Below are 26,525 nucleotides of genomic sequence, written 5' to 3' on the forward strand. Positions count from 1 at the left end.
TGTTCAAGTGCAGTGCCACACATTTACTTAAAGTGTTTAAAACAAACATATTCAAAAGGAAAGGAGATGTGTCATCAAAATAGCTAACATACTGGTCGCGTACCCAGCCTACACTTCAGCATAAATGAATCTAAATGATACTGTGAACAAAATGCATCAGTATTTACAATCTACTTCTTACCTCACTCTCTCTATCCAGCCTGACGAATAGCTCACCTGGTTAGTTTTCACCTTGCTGTTTCCGGGAGCTTGCTGAACATGTTAGCTGTCACATTTCCTGGGAGTATGTTTCAAAAAGTGCTTCGACATATCCCCGAGATGAGAAAAGATGTTGGGTCAGGTTCTGCTTTGCTGTTTCTCCTCCTCCTCCACATCCCTCCAGGGCACTCCCCTTCACTTGGGCACTCCTCCATCCACGCTGGCAAGTGTCCAGGGCCTCACTGGCATGACCATCTTCCATGGGTGAGGACAGTGAATGTCAGTGGGTTATTCAACCACTGAAGACAGCACAGTCAAGCCCTACCTTTTCCTCACCCAACCTCCATACACTTAACAGCAGACAGAAGCCAGGGGGAATCTTACTTTAGAGTATTCTGTATAAACAGCCTGCCCTCCCCCTCATACCTACTTCAGTGTCTCTGGGAAACAAATGCAGTGAGAGCAAGTCTATTGATTCACCATCCAGTCCCTGGGAGAGGTATGAAGATGGCTGCTCCAGTGAGCAACCTAGGTTTTTTCTAAAAAGTGTACACAGTGTTCAAAAGGTATTTTTCGGACAAATGACATGAATAAAGCTTCTATGAGGACATTCCTTTAATTGCCTTTGACAAAGTGGATCCCACAGAGCCTGCTTTTCAATAACTTTCAACATCCCAGGCTTCTTTGTTTGTCGCAGAAGCAGGGTAGCACTGTTTGTAGAGAGGAGGACGGTGCAATCAACTGCACTCACTACAAACCGGGCAGGGTTCCTCATTAAGGCAGTTAGAGGGGGCCCACAGATCAAGTGGTTCAGAATCACTCGCACTTAACAGTAGTGGTCTCTGTTCAAGACCACCGCACGCTGACTGCAGGACTAAGCGCTTCTCCATTGACACCCTTTTCTTATCTATGATGATAGCGAGGCACTCATTCATGGACATCAAACAGCAGCTTTCCTTCCACAATTCTCGAGACTTCTCTTGTCTTGTTCGGATGCAGTTACATCAGACCCAGCAACCTTGCTGAAGTGATTCCTCACATACGGCCAACTATTCGACCCGGAACATCATCACAGCTGATTCCCATTGCTGGCATGCACACAGTTTCTAACTAGGGGATCACAAGATAGTGGCTGAAGCAGGAAAGTTGATGGACTGCCCCCCCCCCCCCCCCCCAAACTGCGGACCACTGTGTCCAATAATTTTCCAATATTATTTTAGTGACAATATCTCACTGTAAAACATAAAGGTGGGATTTAAGTGTGTACAAAGCAATGACATGTACTAACAAAGAGCCTTTCATCTATAGGGACTGCCTAATTTTTGAGAACATATTTTCGTTGAGTTAGTGTGTTAGGCACTGACTTTTCACCTCTCAAACCTAGGTTGAAACAGAGCCCAGACTGATCAGATGGAAACCCACTGCTGCCTCAACGCCAGGGACCCGGGTTCAATTCCAGCCTCGGGTTACTGTCTGTGTGGAGTTTGTACATTCTCCCCGTGTCTGCGTGGGTTTCCTCTGGGTGCTCCAGTTTCCTCCCACAGTCCAAAGATGTGTGGGTTAGGTGCATTGGCCATGCTAAATTGACTCTCGTGTCAGAGGGATTGGTGCCTGGGTGGGATTGTGGTCGGTACAGACTCAATGGACCGAATGGCTTCCTTCTGTACTGTAGGGATTCTATGGATTGTATGATTAAATGGGTTCAGCCAACTCATCTGGCCTGACAACATTTAGATTGCAATCAAGCTCCAACAAGCTAAAGAATGACTGATGTGGGAGACGTTATTCTGAGGCTGGCACTGAGGGCCACTGCTGCCTGGAATACAGAGTCCTTTACACTGCATCTGGTACCTGACCGGGAGTGCCTGAGGTGAGAAAGGTCCATCACTCTCACAGAAAGTGTAAAACACAAAACAAGATCAAATATACTGGTAGATTTCATTTAGTATTATCCATATATACTATGGGCTCATCATGAAGAGGTTTAAGCTGCCACTGTTTGCAATGTTTAATCTCAATTTGCTTTAGCAATAATTCCTTCAATCATTTTTACTTTGCTGTAATTACCTCTGTCACGCACTTGGTCTTCCCAGTAAAATGACGGATGAGGCAGTGTGCAGTCCCAAATCTTGCCTGGTACATTGCTAGCACTGTATAATAGGAAAATTGCCCTTAAGCCAATACATTTGAATGTGGTGGAATTATCTCAATTCATCATTTGAAATGATTTCCTTTTCTGGCACTGTCACCATCAATACTGCAATCCTGGCATTATAATAGCTCACCATATTCTTAAAGACACAACCAACTTTAGGTGCTTTTAACCTTTTGGCTCAGCACGATCAGAATGCTAGGAGCTAAAAGTTCCCCTTCGCTCCTGGTTTGAAGCCTGAAGTATGCGCCTGGTCCACTGGGAGGTCACATCGAACCACATCAGAGGGTTGTTCCAAATAGAGGGTGACCCCTGAGAAAGTCAGCACGCACTGCTAATGGAAAAGGCAGGTTGAGGCACTTAGACTGAGGAATAGGATAAATTGCATGAGGTAACAGAAATTTACTGTTACCTATTGGGAAGATCAAATCAATAATTATACAACCAATTGCTTTCACACAGGAGGATCTGTTGTAAAAATATTACACACTCAACATTACACTTTTTTAAAACACAAACCACTTCACAGACATTGTCTAGTGGCTTACAAACATTACGTCTAAGAATCAGATGGGAGTTATACCAACCTTTGTGTTAGTAGTTTTCAGATGTGCAAAATAATTCAGATCCCTTTGGGGATCTCAGGATTCCCCAATGGGGTTCTGCAGCACAGTGACCAGGTTACTGGACTGGTTATCCAGAAACATGAGTTCAAACCCTACATGGTAGCTGGGAAATTTAAATTCAGAAAATTAAAACAAAATATCAGTAAGCATCAGTATTACAATAAAATGACTGGATTGTCACAAAGCCCCATCTGCTTCAAGAAGAGGGTTTTCCCAATGCTCCAAGCACTGCCAAAGTTACCTGATCATCAAGGAGTATTTTTAACAGCACCACATTCCATCTCCACCATTAACAACTCAAAGGTGTCCCACCTTCAGATATTTCCATCACTTCCTGATCTCAGTGCTGATCCCCCCCTCCCCCTGCCTCTCTCCCCACCCACCACATGCCACACTCCTGCCATTGGCTACCCAACATGTCCATAGTTGTAGCACATTGCCTTCCCAGACCAACTGGAACATGAATGGGCTCTTTATGGTGCTATTGGATAACCCTGACAGTCAGCTGTTAAACAGACTTTTTAAAATCCATCTTTTAAATATAATAAACAAAAAGTGTTCAAATGCAATTCAAAAATTTAACTATTTTTAACATCCCTATGCATTTTTCCCCGAGAGATTAATCTTTAATTCCTGGTGACTCCAGGAAATTGGCATTCAGAGAATTGGCAACCCTAGCAAGAGACCACCCACGCACCAACATGACAATTATTTGGACATTACCCTCTGAATTCTCCTCACAATCCTGGAGATCAATAAGTGAATTGCTTCAACTTTTAGGCACATAGCGCTCCCAACACAGGCACAGCCATGCTAAGAAATCAAGTGGCTCACAAGCACTTTGCAACCATTATGTAAATATCTGTATATAGAAACATAGACGATAGGAGCAGGAGGAGGCCATTCAGCCCTTCAAGACTGCTCCGCCATTCATCACGATCATGGCTGATCGTCCAACTAAATAGCCTAATCCTGCTTTCTCACCACAACCTTTGATCCCGTTCGCCCCAAGTGCTTTATCTGGCCGCCTCTTGAATATATTCAATGTTTTGGCACCAACTACTTCCTGTGGTAATGAATTTCACAGGCTCACCACTCTTTGGGTGAAGAAATGTCTCCTTATCTCCGTCCTAAATGATCTACCCTGAATCCTTGGACTGTGACCCCTGGTTCTGGACTCCCCCACCATCGGTAACATCTTTCCTGCATCTACCCAATTTAGTCCTGTTCGAGTTTTATAAATCTCTATGAGATCCCCCCTTATCTGAAATCCAGCAAAAACAATCCTAACCCATATGCATTATATACATATATACTTTTAAAAGTCTGTGTAAACTCCTCAGAATTCAAACATTAAAGAATTCAAATATATAAATGAAACGGATACGCTTTCATTCTACAGCTAGAAGGCATCAGGGCTTCGTTGAAAAGTAACTCCATAACTATTACTTGCCAACCAACATAGGAATGTCATTTTCTCCATTTCAATTTTCTGCTGATCAAACTAATTTGCTTAAACAATTCTCCCACAGAGAAGTGAAGCATTTGATCCCCGGAGTACATTTAGCACTGCTGTGATAGCATGGTACAAAAATGGTTCTGTTGTATTTATGGGTTTTATGCTTTGGTAAGATCAGCGTCAATGGCTGTACACAGAGTACTCTTGCCCCATGGAAATCAAAGATATCTTTCTCAGGCTAATAACACCAATGACAGATTAGTAAATTCTTGCCATGGCTGGGCTTCACTAGAGTATTCAATTAAATTAATTCATTGGGGTATTCTACATGCGGCCACACGATCCCATGTCCAATAGGCAATTGAAGATGCATTATCAGACCAAGACTCTCACTATAATTTTAAACAACCTTGTGGGATTTAAACATATGAATCAATGGCACACAGTGCAAACACAGGTACAGAAGTGACTACCTTTATTATTCTCTTCAAAATTACATAAATCACTAAAGCTGCGTCTACTCTTCTCAATCTCGATCTTCAAAATATGGTCACTCCCTTCATCCATGGCAAGTTCCTACGGAGATAGTTTGAGCTCAGTCTCCAGGTTCCGAGTGACTGCTGCAATTATTCTCAGCTGACCACAGAGCTGTCCAGAGAAACTGCAAAGAATCGCTGACCCAATCTCCCCCAAACACAACTGTCAACCAAAATCAGTAGCCCAGGATACCTCGCAAGTTTGGAGCTGAATGGATGGTTTGAGAGATGTGTGTTGATGGCTCTGAATGATCTACTAAAGGAGACCTAATCCAGGAATAATGCGGTGCTACATTGTGTGATGCCAAGACTGGATTTCCAGCAAGAATAGTGTTGTTTGGATAAACCTCCTGTCAATCACACTAGGAGACCATACTGCTGTTAAGTGACTTCCCACACAGAATTTGAATTATGCAAACTTCAATTCACTGACCATAACTTGCAATTTGTATGCTGTAAATATCCCTCACTGCATTTTGCTGGCAAAATAACTTTGCTTTTATAGGGAGACAGGCTTGGTCACAAGCTTGGTTTCCTCTAGCTCATAGAGATTCTTATAAAATAGACTCTGTAGACTATTTGTTCTAACATTTTTGCTGTTCTGAGAGTTCAGCCCCCCCCCCCGTTCTGCTCTATGACTCCAACTCATTGGCCAACACATTGTTGACACCGCTGTTGTCAAATGGACCATTTGATAATGTAAAAGCAACAGGTGTGTACCACTGCTCCTAATGTAATGCATCTCCCAGTCTCACCTTGAAGTGGAAATACCAGCCAGACTGCGATGTGTATTTCTTATAACCTGCAAAAACAGTAAGCAGGTATCGTTGTCAACTCTGAGTCTATACTCTGTCAGCTGTAAATAACCCAACCAATAATCTAACAAAGATGAGAAAGGTTGAATTTTTGACCCAACTGTTTTCACTTCGAAGATCCAAGATGGGAGCAGGAGCAAAGTGGGAAAGTCACTGGACTAAGAAGTCTGGAATAATATTCTCAGCACAGCAATTATTTTGCAAATCAAATTTGGAATAAAAAGCTAGTCTCAGTCATGGAAAGCGTGTAACTACTGGATTGTCAAAAGAAGCCCATCTGGTTCACCAGTGCTTTTTAGGGAAGAAAATCTGCCATCCTTACCTGGTCTGGCCTACATGTCTTAAAACACACAGCAATGTGGCTGACTCTGAAATGGTGCACACTGCTACTCATTTCTATCAAATCATTGCAGGAAAGTCAAATAAGGATCAGTGTGGGTGTAACTGTACTACATGGACTGCAGCAGTTCAAGACAACAGCTTGCCACTACCTTCCCAAGGGCAATAAATTTTGGCCTTGCCATCAAAACCCAAACAAATTTTTAAAAGTCAGCATCTAGAAAACAAAGTGCAAATGGTCACAGAGTACTTCTTCCATTATAAAGAAATAGGGACGGTTAATTAAGAGTTTTGGCAATACAGAAACTGCACAACCTTTGAGATGAGATAGCAGAAGGACACCTTACAGCATTTAACAAAAACACAACATGCTATGTAGGAAGACAAAGCTGTTTAATAAAGGGAGAGTCATTTGTCAAAGAGACAATCATGGGCCATGTTCCAGCATCCGTACGTGAGAGGATAGGAAACGACTACTATCTTTTCAAAGCTGAAGAGTGTCAATGTTAATTAAGCTAGCAAGGCGGACAATGAACTGCTGATAGCATGCTCCATTTGGGATTGATTACAGGAGTTGGCATCATTTCTTTGTCAGTCAGGATGATGACAACTTGGAAGCACTTGAAACCACAAGACAGGGAACCTTGACTTGGCAAAGCCTCCTCCTTCAGCACAGAACCAAATCAATCACGATTTCCTTGCCAGCTTTATTACAGTTCAGATTTGGTATGGGGGTTGGGAGGGGGGTTGCTGGGTTGGGGGGAGCTGTCCTATTCAACAGGTCTTCACCTGCACGTTGCTTCATCCATTAAGGGAAACCTCTGAATGATACCTCTCATGAAACCGCGAAGCAACAGAAAATACAAGATTCCCAGAAGTTGAGGAAGCCAGTTCACAAGAGGTGAGATTTTCCTGTTCAAAGGCCAAATTCCCATCCACATGTGGCCAACCTTCAGAGAAGTCAATGTGTCTGAAGTAACACACTATTGGAACATGCGCACACTTGCACACACAGACAGCACACTGAGTAACAGACTGCGTGCCTCCATAATAAAGCAACACATCATGCACGATAATGCACATGGAACTAAATATTTGGTGCATAAACAATCATAATACAATCTATCCAAACAAATTCGAAAGAAGACAACGCCGCTTGTTAATTTGCCTTGTGCTACACACAAAACAAGAAGCTCAGTGTCTCCAAAAACATCTTGGTTCCTTCAAATATTTCATGTCTGAGCTGATTTTTGAGATTAAGTTGATGGCACAGTGGAGTTTTCCTTTGGGGACAGGCCTGCGCAAGGAGGATAATGTACCGTAATGTTCCTGTTACAGTTACTTCAATCCTGCTGGAGAGAAATGTAGATTTTTCCTGGGGTTGTTTTACATCTGCTGGATGTAAGATGGCCTTCTAACAAGAATGAAACACAGCCCTATCAGTGGTTTATCCATTGAGGACAAACTAAAGATTACATTTCTAGTTCAGAACAAATCATTGATGAATTTGCTGTTAACTCTATGCCAAAGAAAATACAAGGCCACATTATCTTTTCCCTCTAGTCTTCCACCTTCAATGGTACTGGCCAGCAAATTGTAACTACCCAATTTTTTTTATTCCTGCATGTCTGTCATATTCAAAACAGAGCTTGGCATCCAACTCTAATCGTCTTCATCACAAAGACTACCGAGAGCCACCTCCATAATAGGAACAGGAGGAAACGGTTCAGCCCATCGGGCCCATTCAAATATGTCATCACTGATCTATACCTCAAATCCATCTTGCCCACCTTTGCTCCATATACCTTGATATCTTTATCTAACCAATATCTATTGATATTCCACCCCCCTGCCCACCACCACTAGTTTATGGGTTTTGGGAGGTGGGGAGACAGGAGTTCCAGATTTCTATTACTTTTATTATTTTGTCTCATTCAGAATTCACACACAAGAGGAAGTAGTTTCTCTGTACTGACCTTATCAATTTTTTTCTTCAAGTTTATGCATCACAGTTAGATTATCCCTAAACCTTCGAAACCCATTGGAAAATATGCCAAATTTTTGCAAACGGTTTGCTCCGTTTTTCTCCTGGCCTCTTCAATCCTCGCCCTTCCATAAACTCCATCTCATTCAAAACTCTGATGGCCAAAACGTAACCTGAACCAACCCCATTTTCCCCCTCTGAAGTGCCCAGGCCTTCATTTGTGCAAAAGCCTCAATATTAACATTATCTCATTCCTTAGTTTAAAAACCTCAATGTCTTGCCCTTCTATCACCCTCCATCATTATCCCCCCCGCTATCCCTGCCACACCCCAACCAAACCACTACTTCCAAATCAATGTTCCTCCAACTTTAGCCTTCTGCACATCCCCCACCCTTCAAAGGAACACAGGAAGACCCCAAGCCTATTTCACAATTCAATGGCCAATCTGTATCTTAATTCCATCTTCCTGTCCTGTCCATAACACTTAATGTGCTCTGTTCATCACAGTTTTTATTTTTTCATTTACCTCAGTCAATAAATACCCACATGGCAGTTGTTCCTTTAATCCCCACATTCGAATTTCCTTGTTAAACTCCTCTAACCTCTTCAACTTCTGTAAGACCCTTTTCAAAATCCAAAGCCCTCCTCTTCAATTAAGTTTGTGATCATCCTTCCTCATCTCTGGCTCAGGATCCATTTTTGTTTTCCGATAGCTCTGTACATTACATTAAAGGTGCTGTATAAATGCAAGTTGTTGCTGTAGTTGGCATGCATCAGCAGGCACTATGGCCATGGAGGGGCACTGCAGCTGAACCTAGGCATGCCTTCGTCCAACATCGCATTAGATTGCGTTCAGCCAGTGTCCAATGGGCACTGAGGCCAATAGCAGTACGTCCTCCTGCTGCCCCGGATGGAGGTTAGACAAGGGCCTTGCTTGTCTGGAAGGCTTGTCTTAAGCAGCTCAGCTACCGGGGAATGGCAAGATTTCATTCATGGGATCATAGAAAGGTCAGGACGGAGGAGGCGTCACAGCAGAACAACAGACAGTAACCCCATGTGCTGTCCAATGCTCTTTAATATTTTCTTAACCTTTTTAATGTCATCGACTTGGCTTCTATAGCCTATTACAGTCACATTCTAATGACATTTTGCAACCCAAATTCTTCTGACTCCCCCGGCTGCCCAACATTAATTCCATCACTTGCGTTGCAGGCCAACTGATGATTTGTGTCATTTCCTGTCTTAGGGATCTAAGTGTCATAAATTGACTAAGTGTCAGGCATGGTTGCACTTCAAAGATGACAACACTTTGAGATGTGCTTCACAAGGTGACATCAGCTGAACGAGTGTTCTACCTGGTATTAAGCTCGAGAAAAGTCTTGAGTTTTGTTGACCGATCAATCAATCAATAGAAATAATCTTTCAAACTAGGGCAGCACGGTGGCATAGTGGTTAGCACTGCTGCCTCATAGCGCCAAGGGCCCAGCTTTTATTCCGAGTGACTATCTGTGTTGGGGTTTGCACGTTCTCCCAGTGTCTGCGTGGGTTTCCTCCAGGCGCTCCGGTTTCCTCCCACAGCCCAAAGATGTGCAGGTTAGGTGGATTAGCCATGCTAAATTGCCCCTACAAAGATGTGTAGGTTAGGTGGATTAGCCATGCTAAATTGCCCCTACAAAGATGTGCAGGTTAGGTGGATTAGCCATGCTAAATTGCCCCTACAAAGATGTGTAGGTTAGGGGGAATAGCAGGGTAAAGACATGGGGTTATGGGAAAGGGCTTGGGTGGAATACTATGTTGGAGAGTCAGTGCAATAGGCTGAATAGCCTCCTTCTGCACTGCAGGGATTCTATGAACTTTTCCAATCATCCAGGTTTCTCTTCTTGAATAGCTTCAGAGAATATAGCCCTATCCAAACCTCTCTACAACAATTATCTTCTAATTAAAGGAGAACGCAGGAAGTCCTTTCACTATTAGAACAACCAGATTAATCTACATCATCTTGTGAAAAACAAGACTGGTGTTATTTTCTCTCAATGCATTTTAAAATTTCAACAACTAAAAAAAAACATTTCTCCTTTCTTTCCCCAGGATATGATGTGGAGATGCCAGCGTTGGACTATGGTGGGCACAGTAAGGAGTCTCACAACAACAGGTTCAAGTCCAACAGGTTTATTTGGTATCATGAGTTTTCGGAGTGCAGCTCCTTCATCAGATGAGTGGGGGCCACTCACCTGATGAAGGAGCAGTGCTCCAAAAGCTTGTGATACCAAATAAACCTATTGGACTTTAATCAGGTGTTGTGAGACTTCTTACTGTTCCCCGGAACAGGCAAATTGATTTCAGCTTGATCGGACCTGACCAACAAATACATCAAACATATGAGTTGGGAAAAAAGGCAAGGCTGACCCAAATTTTTCCAGAGAGTGAGGGCAGTGCCAGACTCAGTATTTCACCCACTCCAGCCAAGGTTATTGAGAACATCAAGAATCCCACTATTCTTAATACCCGCCCGACCAATGTATATCATCCCTTGTGAGTAGAAGTGGTGACACAACTCAACCCTTCCCAGACCTCCTCGAATTAATCCCCCATGTAGATGCCCTTTCAAACCAATTCATACAGCATGCTTAGTTTATTTATTAGTGTCACAAGTAGACTTACAACACTGCAATGAAGTTACTGTGAAAATCCCCTAGTCGCCACACTCCGGTGCCTGTTCGGGCACACTGAGGGAGAACTTAGCATGGCCAAAGCACCTAACCAACACATCTTTCAGACTGTGGGAGGGAACCGGAGAATCTGGAGGAAACCCATGCAGACACAGGTAGAATATGCAAACTCCACACAGGCAGTGACCCAAGCTAGGAATCAAACTTGGGACCCTGGCGCTATGTGGCAGCAGTGCGAACCACTGTACCACATGCCACCCAGTCACACTGTTTCAAGATGCAGCTGGGCAGTTTTACGACACACAGCTTGAGCCCAGTCAAGCATAAGTTCAGTTTAGATATCCACCGACCAACGACACCATCATTTAGGCTGGAGTTAGAGAGAAGGTAGATAGGTAGCTCGAGTACCTCATAACACTGCATAGATTCAGTGAATCCACTGAGGAGCTCAGTGCAGCACTTGCTCATCAAGACATGTGTGTGCTGGGATACTGCGGCGCAAATACCTCTCTTAGCCAACTTTCTGCTCTGCGATAATGTAAGTGAACACAGATCGATAAACATCAAGGTCTGGAGTTTCCACTACGTCCAAAATCAGCCAAGACAGTGCAGAAGATCAAGCGGTTTCAAGCAAATTACACCCAGCACAAAATTGAGTTACTGTAATTTTGCGCAAGTTTAAAAAACATCACGCTGGAAGCCAGTCCTGTCCTCAAAATTGGCCAAACTCCAAATGAGTTAATCACCATGGTGAATGGCACCAGTTTGCAGGCCTTTGAGATGGCTCTTAAAATTAAGTTTTTTTTTTAAAGCTTTTAATTTTTTTGTAAATGAATTACTTACTGCCCTATTGTGCTGGTTTGTGAAAGATTTTACATGCAAATGAGTTGGGAGCAGAGACTGGAGTGAAAGAAAAAGCAACTGATAATCACGGCCAAAGAGAAAATTGTTGACCCAATTCTCTTCTGTAGGACTCAGGGACCTGGAGCACAAAATGTGCAGCCTTCAGGAAAGGAAGGAGCTACTGTGGATGGATAAAAAAGTGGGGAAGGTGGGAGGAGAAAGGAGTTTTCATCATTGGCAGCTTTGCTTTCAATTCCCTGCCTAAACCTTTACACCTCTCCACCTCTTTCTTCACTTAAGGTGATCCTTAAAACCTACCTCTTTTATTCAATCTTTTAGTCACCCAATCTTCCTTTGGCTCAGTATCAATTTCTCTTTAATTATGCTGCTGTGGGGAGTTTTCCTGTGTTCAAGTTGCCACATAAATACAAGTTGTTATTGTTAAGTTGGGTTGAAATGTTTGCAAATGACAAAATGAGAGAAATATCAGGATTTAATTTTCCTGCATTCACCCGACTTCTGTGTTGTGGTTGCAGCTGCCCTGTGCTAACTCATCTGATTGATCATTAAACAAACTATTTGACCTTGGAGAACCTCATCGTTTTGGGCTCAACTGTTCTCGCCTGCAGCCTGCACTGCCATCTCTACACAGTCACAAACAGGGAAATTGCAGTGATTAAGATCTTCACTTCTGCCTGATGCTTGCCTCCATCGTCCTGGGGAAACTGATGCCAATTGGTTAGAGAATGAGGTCAGAGAAGGTGGATTGCTAACTGACTTCAAGACAGGAACAGAGAGTGGGAATAAAGGGAAGTTATTCGGAGTGGCAGAAAGTGGGAAGTGGTGTTCCGTTCAGAGCAGCGCTGGGATCGCTGCTGTTCACAAATTGCAATAGTTATTTGGACTTTGGAATCAAAAATGCCATTTCTAAGTTTTCAGATGACATCAATAGGTGACATGGCCAACAAATGACAGGAAGACTAAACTTCCAGAGTGGGAAAATAATTGGCATATGAAGTTCATGGATAAATCTGAGGTAGTACATTTTTTGTGAGGTAGTACATCTTTATAGGAAGAATAGGGAGGGGACTTATTACTTGGAAGGTGCAAGTCTCAGTGAGGTAAGAGGCCAAAAGGAATCTTGAAGAACAACTATGTTGATCACTAAAAGTTGTGCCAGTATAGCAAGAGGCCATTTTTAAAAAAAGCAAACCAAGTAATAGATTTATTTCTAAAGTAATACAACTGAGAAGTCAGGAAATAATGTAAAGCCTGTGTGGAACCTCGATTAGACCATTAGGGTTTTCCTCTCCTTGTCTTTTGTCTCTGCACCCAATTTGCACCAGGGCACAAATGGAGGTTGCGCCATTTTTTATTTGGTTGTGACAAGTGCAACAATAAACATCAAAACTCATAAATGAAACCTTCAGTGTGTCCTTGTAGCACTTCCTTTAACCATCATGAGAGTGCACTCCCGACTCGCACTCTCCATGGAAGATTCATTTTGGCAAGCTAGTGTTAGGCATTCTGGCTATATGACCAACCCAACTCAGTTGTGCCCAGCTCAGAATAGTGTGGACGCTTGGCACGCCAGTTCAGATGAGCACCTCAGTGTCTGGTATTTTGTTCCACTCTCTGACCTTCAGAAACTTCCGAAAGAAACTCGAATGAAAGTGGTTGAGCTTCTTGGCAGGATGCTGGTAGACAGTCCGAGTCTCACATGCATCAAATAGAGTGGACAGGACTATGACTCCATAGACTTTCAGATTGGAAGGCAGACTTAGTCCTCTTCATTCCTAGACTGATGTCCAAAGTCTGCTGAAGGCTACATTTGCTTTGGCAATTCTTGCAAATATTTCATCATCAATGTAGGCAGTAGGAGAGATTGTGCTGCCAAGATTAGTGAATCCACTGCTGACAGTTTCTGGTCTTGGACTGAAACCTTTGCCTTGAGATAGAGCTTTCCTGGAACAGTCTGGCACATTATTTCAGTTTGTCTTGTGCTGAAGTTGTTGCACACATTGAAGGGAAAGCCGCTGCTACAATGCACATCCAGTTCTGAACCAGCAACTGTTGCACGGTCATTGGCAAACTGGAAAAGGTGGGTTGTGTCCTGGGAGACCTTAGTCTTTCCCTGGTGTGGTCTCAGATTGAGCAGCTTCCCGTCTGTATGATATCCGATTTCAACACCAGGATCATCATCATGGAAGGCATCAGTGGGCACGAAGGAGAAAAACATACTGAAGAGAGTTGGCACCAGCACGTAGCCTTGTTTAACTCAAGGGAATGGGTGGAATGACTCATCATCAGCCAAGCACACATGAACACACTGTCATGGAACTGTCGAACCACTGTGATGAATTTCTCAGGTCAGCTGATTTCCTCCATTTCCTGCCTGGTTGACTGTGTCAAAGGCCTTGGTCAGGTCAAACATGGTGTAGAGGTCCACGTTCTATTCTTGGTCTTTCTCCTGGAGCTCTCGAATGGTAAACACCATATCAGCAGTTCTTCGACAATTCTGCCAGAGGGTCAGTGCAATTTCAGAAAAGGAAGCACAGATATATTTAAGGGGAAGCTAGAAGAGCACTTGGATGGAAAAGGGGACAGGGGATTACGATGTTACATTTAGAGGAGGAAAAAGGGGAAGAGGCTCAAGTGGAGCACAAACACCAGCATGGACTAGTTGGGCTGAATGGCCTATTTTTGTCCTCTATATCCTATGTAATGCTATGATCATCCTAACCAAACATCCCTGGCTATGACCAGCTAACCTAGTACAGAATGAAGAATTTGCTGATTTGGTACCCACAGGATAAGCTCACTGAAGTATTTAACAGGCAAGGCCATCAAACATGGAATGTTAAAGTGAGCATTTCAAATTGAGATGATAGTTTCAATCCTCATGGGCACGAAATCCCACACAAACAGACGGTCAGAACAACAAATCAGATCTGATCATCTCCAAAATGTTGATCCTCAAGATAAAATATTGTTTTGTATCCATTGTTAATGGCAGTGTATTATTCGAGGTATAGACCAGATAGTGTAGAGTTGAAGCTGGATAAACTCAAAACTAATCTGTGGAAACAATATTTCAGTGAGCAAGTGGTTAGTCTGTGGCACAGGTTCCCTAGCGAGACAGTGGAAGCAGTTAGTAATGATTCATTCACATGTAAATCACAGATTTCTTTCAGAAAATACCATTTTGTAATAGAGTGCCATTCTCCCTGGTAGCATTTATTGCTGAAACAATATCAGTTAAATGGATGATCTGGTCATTATCTCATTGCTCTTTGTAGGAGCTTGCTGGGTGCAAATTATATGCTATGTTTTCTCCATTACAACAGAAACTACACTGCAATAAAAAAAGCCCATCAGTGGCGGCAAAGGATTTTCTCAGGGTCTGAATGAAACCTTATAACTTCAAGTATTTCTTTAAATTTACGACATGACGTAGTAAGTGTAGGATGCTTGGGAGGAAATTATGACTTCAACTCTCTGCCATGGAGATTTTCCTTGGGCCAGTTCTGGGTCTGTTGTAGACTAATTGATAGAAATTGATTGCCAAGACCAGATTGTGTGACTTCCAGGACGGGAGGAAGCAAATTAAATGAACCGTCACCTCTTGTCATCAAGCAATGTTACATTGCATTCAGAGATACCCATATCTGATGGTGGAATCTCTCACCTACAAATGCAAGTGTGTACGCAGGCTGCAGGACATACTTCAGCCTACATACTACACATTACATATACAGTGGCAATGGTGCAGATCACCACAGCCCAGCTGAAAGGATAGCTGCGCAAAAAATAACAAGTCCTTCACTTCCAATTAAAAGAGAAGACATGATTAAATGGCAACAAGAAACAGACAACAAGCCAATTGACCAAAGGACACGAGCATCAATCATAACTGCATGTGCCTGGATGTCCCAGTGGAGTACATTTCACAGGGTTTGTTCAGTACTGCTCCACCAGCCATGGATAAACAAATGGAAAGGACCTTGCTTTCAGTCCCGAGAGAGAGGAAGAGACTGGCCAAGGTGGTGAAAATGGTTGGAAACACAGCAGAAAAGTCCACTTGTCATCCTCTATCTGCTGCTGACGGAGCTCCCCTGCATTCACAGTACAGTGGTTTCTATTGTCAAAGGGCAAACCCATCTCATCGTTGAGCTAAAATCAACTCAAAGAAATTTTCTGTTTGACTCCCGCATTTCCAACTCCGCCATCCATCCTCTAATCTTATACAATCTTGGGGAATGATAATCGATGGTGAAGAAGAAAGCTGCAGACTACAGAAGGATATCAACGGGCTAGTCAGGCAGTCGGGACAGTGACAGATTGAGTTCAATCCAGGGCAGTGAGAGATAATGCATTTGAGGAAGGTTAACAAAACTATGGAATACATAATAAATGGCAAGATACTTAAGTGTAAAGGAACTGAAATGTGTGTGAAAATGCAACCAGCACCCCACCCCATCTTCTCCGCACATCTCTCTCAAACTCCATCTCATATCACACACTTCATTCAAAGTATATTTTTGGAATGGAGTTCATGTTTAGGGAGCACTCAACAGATTACGACTTCAGCTAAGCGCTGATTGTATTGTTAACCTGGGTTTTTATAACTATGATAACATATGTTGACCAATTGCTACATCTATGCTCGTCAAATTTGAGCACAATGCTCCTGTGTGACATACCAAAGGCAACATTCTAAAATCTTTGAATTGCCTCACAGCGCCCCAGACCCGGGTTCAATTCCGGCCTTGGGTGACTGTGTGGAATTTGCACGTTTTCCCCGTGTCTGCGTGGGTTTCTCTGGGTGCTCTAGTTTCTTCCCACAGTCCAAAGATGTGCAGGTTATGTGGCTTGGCCATGCTAAATTGACCCTTAGTGTCCCAAGTTTGTAAGTTAGATGAATTAGCCACGGTAATGGTGTGTGGTTATAGGGATAGGGGAGAGGAGAGGGCCTGGGTAAGATACTCTGTCAAAGAATTGGTGAAGACTCGATGGGCCAAACGGCCTCCTTCTGCACTTGAAGGATTCTATGATTCTAATCCATTCAAAATAAGTCACAGCAACACAATATATCCTCTTTGGGGGTTTAAAAACTGAGATAGTACTCTTGGGTGTTAGATGATGAAAACAGCAGCATTGTGATGCAATCCACAGTTCAACATCTTGGCTTTGGCTAATGCGCCAAGCTGGGCACTGGAGAGTCTCAACTTTTCTGCTGTGCAATGGTGATCAGAACTTCTCAGCTTTTATTTCATAATCTGGGCTTTCCGACTAGTCTATTCTTCTCTCTCTGCTACACTCTGAAACAGGTCTATAAATAACATCCAGGAAGATCAATATTAAATTATGTGCATTGTGCTGTCTGCAAACAGTGTAGCCACAGAGGCAGAAATTACAATCATTGACCACTTCTATTATCCTGAGGGCAGAACAAATTACTTATTGGAATGAGGTTACACAAAAGCAACATCAGTTTGCGTGTTCTCTCCTCCTTGTTATTAATGGCACATGAGATTTTATCTAATCTTCTAATCTCATTCTCCTGTAAAATTATCAGTTATGCTTCACACAAAATTGTGAAAGAAAATTACTCTGTCCAACACTCATTCCATCGATTCAATCCAGTTACTTATTAATAAAGAAAGCGAGTGGTTTACGCAGGAGACTGGAGTCACACTGTGCTTGCCATCAATGTAACACAAAAAAAGGAATATTGGAAATGTGATTGTGGACAAGATGCTGGAGATACACACCAACAATCCATCACTATCTTTTGAGAGAAAATGGATAGATCCAACATTTCGTCAGGACTGACTGCACACACAATGTTTAGCTATCTGCTCTCTCCAGAGATGCTACCTGAACTGCTGTACTTCTGAAGCACTTGCTGGCGTGGCCTCATCCTGGAGTGAACTAGCTGGCCTGCGATGTAAAGGAAACTCCAGGAGTGGCTTAATGCAGGACTCTGAGGAAGGGCGTCCATGATGACAAAAACTGCGCTACATTCCTTCCCCATCCACCATTTTATTTTTCTTACATCAGCAATGACCACGAGAGACTCTGATTTGGTAACAGGATTTCCACCCAAGTTACAGGAGCACAACAGGAGCTCTAGTTCCAAATTTCATGTTGGCATCCAGCTAGATGTATTCACGGGATGTGGGCTTCTCTGGCTCAGCCAGCATTTATTGCCCATCCCTAATGAGAGTGAACTGCCTTCTTGAACCGCTGCAGTCTATGAGGTGTGGGTACACCTACAGGGACGGAGTTTCAGGATTTTGACTCAGCGACTGTGAAGGAACGGCGATATTTATATGGCTAGTCCAGTTACTTTCTGGTCAATGGTAACCCCCCAGGATGTTGATAGCGGGGATTTCAATTATGGTGATGCTGCTGAATGTCAAGGAGCGAAGGTTAGATTCTCTCTTGCTGGCAATGCTCGTTGCCTGGCACTTGTGTGGCACCAAGGTTACTTGTCACATGTCAGCTCAAGGCTGGATATTGTCAAAGTCTTGTTGCATTTGGACATGGACTGCTTCAGTATTTGAGGAGTCATAAATGAGTGATGCTGAACTTTGTGGGGACGGACATCCCCACATTGACCTTATGATGGAAGGAACGTCATTGATGAAGCAGCTGAAGATGGTTGGGCCTAGGACACTACCCTGAGGAACTCCTGCAGTGATGTCCTGGACATGAGAGGACTGGCCTCCAACAAACACAACCATCTTCCTTTGTGCCAGGTATGGCTCCAACCAGCAGAGAGTTCGCCCCCTGATTCCCACCAACTCCAGTTTTGCTGGAGCTCCTGGATGCTACACTCAGTCAAGTGCTGCCTTGATGTCAAGAGCAGTCATTTTTACCTCCCCTCATTGGGTGCAGACGAGGGTGCCCACGCCCAGCCCTCATTGTATGAGATTGCAGGAATCTATGAAACTCTCCCAGTATACAACACTAACCAGCTCATCAAGTGGTAGAAAAGGTAGTTACAGCTACAGATGAAATGTTCACATCAGATTGTCAGACCATTAATCAGCCAGTTAATCATTCCAGTACCTCACAGCGAGCGCCTTCAGGGAAGAGTGTGAAGTTGCGCAAACAATCACCAACGATTTGACAGGGACGGAGATGTCAACATGTTCCATGCACTTATTTCTCAGTCTCGCCACATGTTTAAAAGCTCCGACCTTCCTGACACTCAGTTCCACAGACACTGGTATCTCACTCAATTACAATTCTTCCTGATGGTAACCCATTCTGCAGCCCTGGGCTACTGAAGATTGGTGTAGTGATCTCAATCTGGCTGAAACCAGGTAGCACAGCACAGACAGCATCAAATTTAGGATGACGTGGCTCCCATAATTTAGAAAAACCCAGGGCAGCACATTCACTCATACAGTTGATAAGAGTTGTAACATCTTAAATATATCCAAAAGCTCAGGTTTTGTACTGCAGAACACAATTATATAAATGGAAGTATTATTATAACTTTTTATTTTAATTCACAAAAAGCCCTTGATGCACAATAAATTCCTTTTGGAATACCAGAACGGTTCTTAAATAGTCAAACACAGCAGCCATTCTGCATTAGCAATAGCCTGTAAACAGGAGATGAATGAGCAGTCAGTCTCTCGCTGATGAACCTGCCGTTGATGCCACGAGAGGCTGAGCACAGAAACACTCGGTTGCTTCTTGTGGCACACTCCACCGAGAAAATAATAACTTGCAATTCACTATTGATAAATGGCCTCACCACTTTGCTCACAATCAGATTTCACTCAGCATTTTAAAAGGGGTGTCAATGTGGCCATTTTAATTGCAAAACCAGCTTGCCAAGCCAGACAATTTCTCCTGATTTAGCTGGAGAGAGGCGAGCTTACTGCAGTCATTGCTCAAATTGTTTAGTGTCTGGGCAGTGCAGAGGCTGGGGAGGGGTTGGCATCAGGCTGAAGGTGGGATGAAACACATGTCTACCTTCTGCGTGACCCACCAGCATTATAGCTGGCTGTGTCCTCAGCCTCAGCTCAGTGGGAGGCTGAATCAGAAGGTTAAGGTTGCAAGTCCCACGAGTTAAAATCTGAGCTGACATTCCAGTGCAGTACTGAGGGAGCGTTTCACTGTCAGAGGAGCAGTATTTCGAATGAGACATTAAGCCAAGGCCCCATCTTCTCTCAGGCGATGTACAATCCTGCAGCATTATTTCAGGAACCCTTCTGGTATCTTATTCAATATCTATCCCTTAACCAACATAAGTAAAATTGATTATCTGATCATTACTTCATTGCCGTTGTCAAAACCTGCTGTCTGCAAATCGGTTGCTGCATCTCGCTATGTAAGTGTCAAAGGTTTGGTCATTGGCTTTGTAAAGTGGCTGGAGGGTGTATAGAGGTCACCAAAAGCACTGAATAAATGCAAATCCTTTTCTTTCTCTCTGCAGTTGAAGGCCCAATTTGTTTTCCCATTAGGGCAGAGATTTTACAAAAGCTGCACCACCAAAGTGAAAGAGCCCTAAACCAATTGCAAGAAATGTCACTACTCAGAACATAATCCAAACTTGGCGTTATTATGCAAATGAGACTGGGCACCTCCCCGGCCCCACCCAGTGAGCCATTGTGGCAGACATAAATGACAAGCTCCTTTTTGTGCACTGAACCACTGGGCTGAAAGTGACACTGGAACTTGCTCCTCTAGCTGGTGCAGGTAATCGTGCATCGTCTGGGCTTATTTTTATTTGGCAGATTGCATGTGATAGAATTTCATTATTCATGATTCCACTAGCAGCCTTATCAAGCTAAAGCGCACAATCTGAAGTGTTGGAATTAACCCAAGCCTAATTTAAGCAATTCATTTGAATTCTTTGGCCAGCTGGTCAAAATGTTAAATCATTTTTGCACAAAATTAAAGAAATGTATATTTTTTGGTCTTTCTTATTCTGGTTCCTTCCATTGGTGAAAGCATCGACTGGCTAAGAGCCACTAGTTATGTGTCATCTTCGACAGCATAGGTCAGCAGGCCTCTTGGCTGAGAACATCACAGCTGAGACTCAATTCGACACACACCTGGCAGCTTAAAATTGCAACTCCAACTTTCAGCAGGGTTTGCTGGCAAGTGAACAGGGAAGGGGGAACCTTCCTGAAATCAGAGCAGTGCTGTCAGGAAAGCACATTTCTTCCCAGTCACAAGATCCAGATGTAGATATTAGGACCAATCATTGTAACAAATGCTTCAAAAAAATCTCTCTTAATCCTGTGCTCATTAAGGATGCCAGTGCTGGGCAATTGGATCATTTTGCTTTTCCGACACACTGATCCAATTTTAACTCTCTTGTTAACTGAATGGGTTCTGAACCAGTTCAAACTTGGTCAGCTCTTGCACTTTGCCTGTCTGGTGCACCACAGATTCGATGCAGCACAAAAGGTCCCATTGCTCTGCCCCTCAGTAACTCTCTTCAGTCCATCCTTCAAGAGAACGATAATCCTTAACTCCACCGGGGTAACATTTTCCCATACTCACACGAGCCATTCCATCACCTCTCTGAACAAGACTTGCCACCTTACAGGGAGTTTTATGCTGTGAGTCCATGCCCATCAGGGCAGGAAACGATGATGGCTGTTTTTTTCCTCCACACAGAACTCTTAAAAGTAAAGGAAACTTTCACCCTGGGATGCAAGCTTGGAGTCTAAACAATTTCACAACTCACACTTTCAGTATCAAACACCAGCTTCAATCTTTAGTTTTAATTTCATATTTTAAAGAAATCACACACTACTGTCAATGACACATGCAGCAGTCACACATTGTTAAGCATTGCAGAGCACCTTCTTACACAATACCACAGGTTCTGTCCCACTTTCACTTTGGCTTGTACACTGTCTTGTATAAGAAAGTTGTGAACATGATTTAAGATTACACCGTGACAAAATGCAAAACGTCAATCAGCAACTCCTTGACATTTTGAGATCCTTTGGGGGGAATTGATCAATGTGATCTCAAATAATCCTCTAATGGAACTGTCCTTCCTAAAAAATAAGTTAATGCATATGGAATAAATTCCAGTGCAATACAAAGGAAAATGCAAGACAGAAACTGCCAAAATATGGTTTTGTTAACATAGTTTAGTTACAATTGGGGGTTTGTTATCTTTACGGAATAAACACTCTGATGAAAATGCTGAAGAATAATACATTTTCAATTAATCATTAATTAAGTCTGCGAATATACAAGAAATGCCAGAACTGTGCAGATGTTCACACATTTGAATTCCAATCTATGCAAATTTGAATTACAAACACACAATGGGAATCTGCATGTGTCTACAGATAATATAAATTAACTTCAACCCTATCAATTACACACAAGAGCAATTTTTGCATTGCAAATATTAATATTTTTGCTGTTCATGCTGCTTTGCATGTTTGCATGATTTTCAGTCTGCATGTTTGATTTACTTAGCGGTGTGTGTTCTTGTGAATATTCCTCCTGTTGTTTTGTGTGCACAGTTTTGGGCTCCCAGTTATGGTAAAAGCATAAAGCAATGCAAAATGCTGCATAGATTCCACAAAGGTGTTACAGTTACAAGATGGCAAAGTGGCACAGTCGTTAACACTGCTCATAGTGCCAGGGACCCAGGTTTGATTGCAGCCTTGGGTGACTGTGTGGAGCCTGGGTTTCCTCCGGGAGCTCTGGTTTCCTCCCACAGTCCAAAGATGTACGGATTAAGTTGACTGACCACGCTAAATTGCCCGAGTGTCAAAGGGATTAGCAGGGTAAATACATAGGGTTACGGGGATAGGGCCTGGGTGGAATTGTCGTCAATGCAGGCTCAATGGGCTGAATGGCCTCCTTCTGCACTGTAGGGATTCAATTATTTCACTAAAGCTGAGAAGAGTACATGGGAACTTATCTGAGATCTTCAAGATTATGAAGGGTATTGGCAGGGTAAATTGCAATAAAATTGTTTTCCTGGTTGTTGGTTAAATAATTAGGGCATAAATGGAAGGTGCCCAAAAAAGACGAAATATAAAAAGTACAGTCTCTTTACACTGAGGCAGCTAGAAATGGAATTATGTCACAGGCCATTGCTCAAGCAAGGAACTAGGTTATTGTTTGAAAGAGAGGAATGTGGAACAATTTGGGGAGTGAGCAGAGGCTTGGGATTAAGATGCATTGGGGTAAACTTGTTGTACTGTATCCTAGTCAACTACTGCTCTATCAGGACACATGACCATCCTCGGTCTCACCTTCCTCCTGCAATCATCAGACTTTTAAAGATTATCTTGCAATTTACCACAACGCCCCTTCTGCAACCTCAGTGCTGGTGACACCCCATACCAGGGGAATTTTAGGTTTCACTTTCATTTCCCAATGAAACAAATCTCCACAAAATATACAATGCAACATCACAAAATGGTTACCTGACACTTCAACATGACATCCTTCTCATTGGAATGGAAAACATAGCTATTTTCCATTACAGAACGAAATAAATACGGTTTGCTAAAGTACTTTTTCTGAAACCAGTGATCCATTGAAAATGAAATTTAACCATGAGATCAAAGATGGTCAATAATAGTTGCATGAGAGAGAGTGAGTTGAATAGGATACAATGCAACAAGTTGTGATTGGAACAACTCAGGTGAGAATGCCAGGAGGAGGGAGATGATTTGGGATGGCATGTTTGCAATTCAGGAATCCTCCAATATTGCCCCATAGAAATAGTCTTCAGGTTAAAGTCAGTAGTTTTCTCCATTTATATCTGGAGGTCTAATTCCAAACAATCCAAATCTCCCCATGTCCTTCTCTTTGAAGCAAGTCTAATTATTTGATTCAACAATGGCTTGTGAAATAGAATTCCACTTTCTTGCCCTCCTTGGTGCACAGAAGCTGTAATTTTCAAATTACTTATTTTTTGTGGCCAACCTTACATTTGTGCCCTCTAAGATAAACAACCAATGGAAACGATTTTATTTAAGTTTGCTCTTATCAAAATGCTTCATGACCTTGAAGACCTTGGTCAAGTTCCCCCCATTTCTCAGCTTTATTGAAACTTTTCTTCATGACTGTAGCACCCTACGGAATTTAACAGCATCTACACCATAGAGAAAAGAAATTGCTTCAAATTTCAGACTTGCAACATGTCATGTTCCGCAAACATGAATAAACAACAAAAAAAGCAAAATTTTGACATTATCTTTTGAAGCCAGTGATCTAGCGTATTTTTTAAAACAGGCAGCCCATTCCCAGATTGTTACCAATACCACTTGCATCAGATGCTGGGTCGTTAACAGGCCCGCAACTGATAATTGCTTCAGATCTCTGGCAGACAAGGGACTCCCAAAACAGGATACATCCTCAAAAAAATGTGCAGTACAATGTACATTCTGTCCCATGAATTGTGCCTTCAGATCCTCCTATTATTTGATTCAAGTACAAAGTACAAAGCCTATCTGCATTGTAGGGGTTCTATGATTCTATCCATATGGGAAACCTGTTGCACAGTTATGATGATCTGGAATGGGCTGCCTGAAGGACTGTTGGAAGCAGATTTACCCAGAACTCTCAAAAGAACATTGGAGAAGCAGATATGTGCAAGGTTGCAGGGACAAGTGCAAGGCAATGGAGTAAAGGGATGGTTCTTTCAAAGAGGCAATGGGGGCACAGGCTGAATAGTCTCTTTCTGTGCTGTATTATTTTATGATTGATTACAAAACTCTGCAAGTTACTGAAAGCTGTGTTGCCATGCACATTCCAGTTGCTCAACTCTGGCCAAGACCAGTGTGTACAGAACAAAACGTCAAGGCATTCAGTGCACAAATCATGCTACTAAAGACAAGGACCTTTCTCAAACTTTCCTGTTCCCCTAGGTGCCCTGCTAAGATCTAACAATTCAATATGAACAGGCTAAAGAAATTGGGAAGTGCACAAAATGCATCAAGGCCAAGAGAACAAATTCTTCTGTTCCACAACCACAGAAATACCATTAACTGACTTTAAAAAAATGTTTTAAACAAGTCAACAATCATGCATCAAAAATATCGTTAATATATAACACAGAAAATGCATACGAGCAAAGGCACTTTTACCAGGGATACATTGCACGGTGGGGTGAAGAATTGCTGGGATCGGCCTGTACAGTGAAGAACATACTTTACAATCTGGCTACACACTGGAGCACAGTAATTCTGCTCTGTGTCAGAAGATTGCAACTGATCACTCCACACACACACACATCCTCTAGAACCTCCTGCCTGTTACAGAGTGCCCTGATGCAAAAGGAACACAGCTCAACTTGCAGCCAAATTCCATATTGTAATACACGGCCTTCCCAAGGCCAAGGTTTCAGCACTGGCCCCATTAATAAGGAAGGGGCTACTGATTGACCATGGTGGAATCAGCCCATTTTATGAGCAGGATCTGGGGGAATAAACTGGTGGCCCTGATTAAGGAGGGGGAGTTTAAAGAAAACCACAGAATGAGCAATTGTAATGTTTCTTCATGCAGAGATGCTTTAAAATGCATCAATGAAAGATTTGATTACTAGTCATCAACCTTTGTAAATCCTGAGGGGACAATCTCACTAGCCGAGATGAGAGTGGTGGGAGAAACAGGTCGCTGCCCCTTGAGGCGGTTTTGATTTTGGTGGGTGGAGTTTGAAATTGACGCTGAAATGTACAATCCATAGACAAATGCAGCTTATACACAGTGCCTGCTCTCCATTTCACTCGAGGGGGCAAAGAGAAACCTGTTATTCCCCGGTGCCTACCACAGCTGTCCCATGTGTTGCCACCTGACACTGGGTTTTCACCGCACTTTAACCGAATGACACATTGGAGAGAAGCGCTTCCTGCACTGATTCGCCCACACCTCTGTGTACAAATTGGGGGGGGGGGGGGGGGTGGTGTCAGAGAATTCTGATACCTCCAACCCATAACCCAAGGAGGTCGTTTGTTAAAATAAAATAAATAAATGATTGATAAATAAATTGATTTATTTCCACCCGAGGCTGAAGTGAAATAAAAGCAGGGGGGATTAACCGGAGTGTTATGATTAAAGACTGCGACGCTATGTCTCTCTGTGTGTTAAAGCACCTCTAACCGTTTGCAGTCAGAAATATGTCAGCAACCCTCCTCTTGCACCCCCCTTGGGGCCGAATTCGCACAAAAATGTCGCATTTCTAGCGAAAGGATGAGGGCAAATCTATTTCATTCTCTCCCTCCCTGAGATTGCCATCGCAAGGTGCTAATATCACCGGTTGCGGGGGGGGGAGCTGCGAATATCTCGCCCCTTTCGCACAGTTGTCTGCAGCAAACAGCAATATCACCTTCAATTTCCACCCCACCACATTTAACACCAAAGAAAAATAAACAAGGGCATTCGCGAAATGCAAACATCTTTTACTTTTAAAGATAAAACTGAGCTGAATGTAATAAACACTTACCAGATGTGTGGGTGGTTGAACCAGCGGCTGTTTTCCTGGGGAGTGGGAGGAGAGAAGGTGTTGGAAGGAATTCTGACCATCAATTTCTAAACGGAAAAGGAGATACGAGAGAGGGGGAGAGGGTTTACAAATAAAGAGGCGAGCTGCAGCACAAAAATAAAAAAAAAATGTTGTGCTAAAAGGCTTAAGAGACTGAAAGCTTCTGGATGCCGCTGCCTGCAACTCCAGCCCCAGTCAGCGCTGCGACACCAGCGCTGGATGTACCTTCAGTAATAAAGCAGCCTCCGCTCACAGTCGCCGGCTCCTCCACTGCATCGTAACCTGCGCCGCTCGCAGTCAGACCGCAGCGACACCAGCGGCTGCTGTCTGCTCAAGGAGCTGGCAGCCGCTAGCAAGCTGCCTCTCTATTCCCCCACCCACAACATGCACCCACCTTTCACCGCAT

General features: G+C 43.1%; 1 long non-coding RNA gene across 1 annotated transcript in view; it reads right to left on the reverse strand.

The window, feature by feature from the left end:
* LOC144499131 (uncharacterized) overlaps positions 1 to 26,318 on the reverse strand; it is a 195,113-nt gene extending 168,795 nt beyond the window's left edge. The window contains exon 1 of the long non-coding RNA XR_013498785.1: positions 26,081 to 26,318. This is a non-coding gene — a long non-coding RNA (uncharacterized LOC144499131). The remainder of the gene's footprint in view (positions 1 to 26,080) is intronic.
* Positions 26,319 to 26,525: the final 207 nt, after the last annotated feature.

Source organism: Mustelus asterias, chromosome 9, assembly GCF_964213995.1.
Source record: "Mustelus asterias chromosome 9, sMusAst1.hap1.1, whole genome shotgun sequence".
NCBI classification, from domain to species: Eukaryota; Metazoa; Chordata; class Chondrichthyes; order Carcharhiniformes; family Triakidae; genus Mustelus; species Mustelus asterias.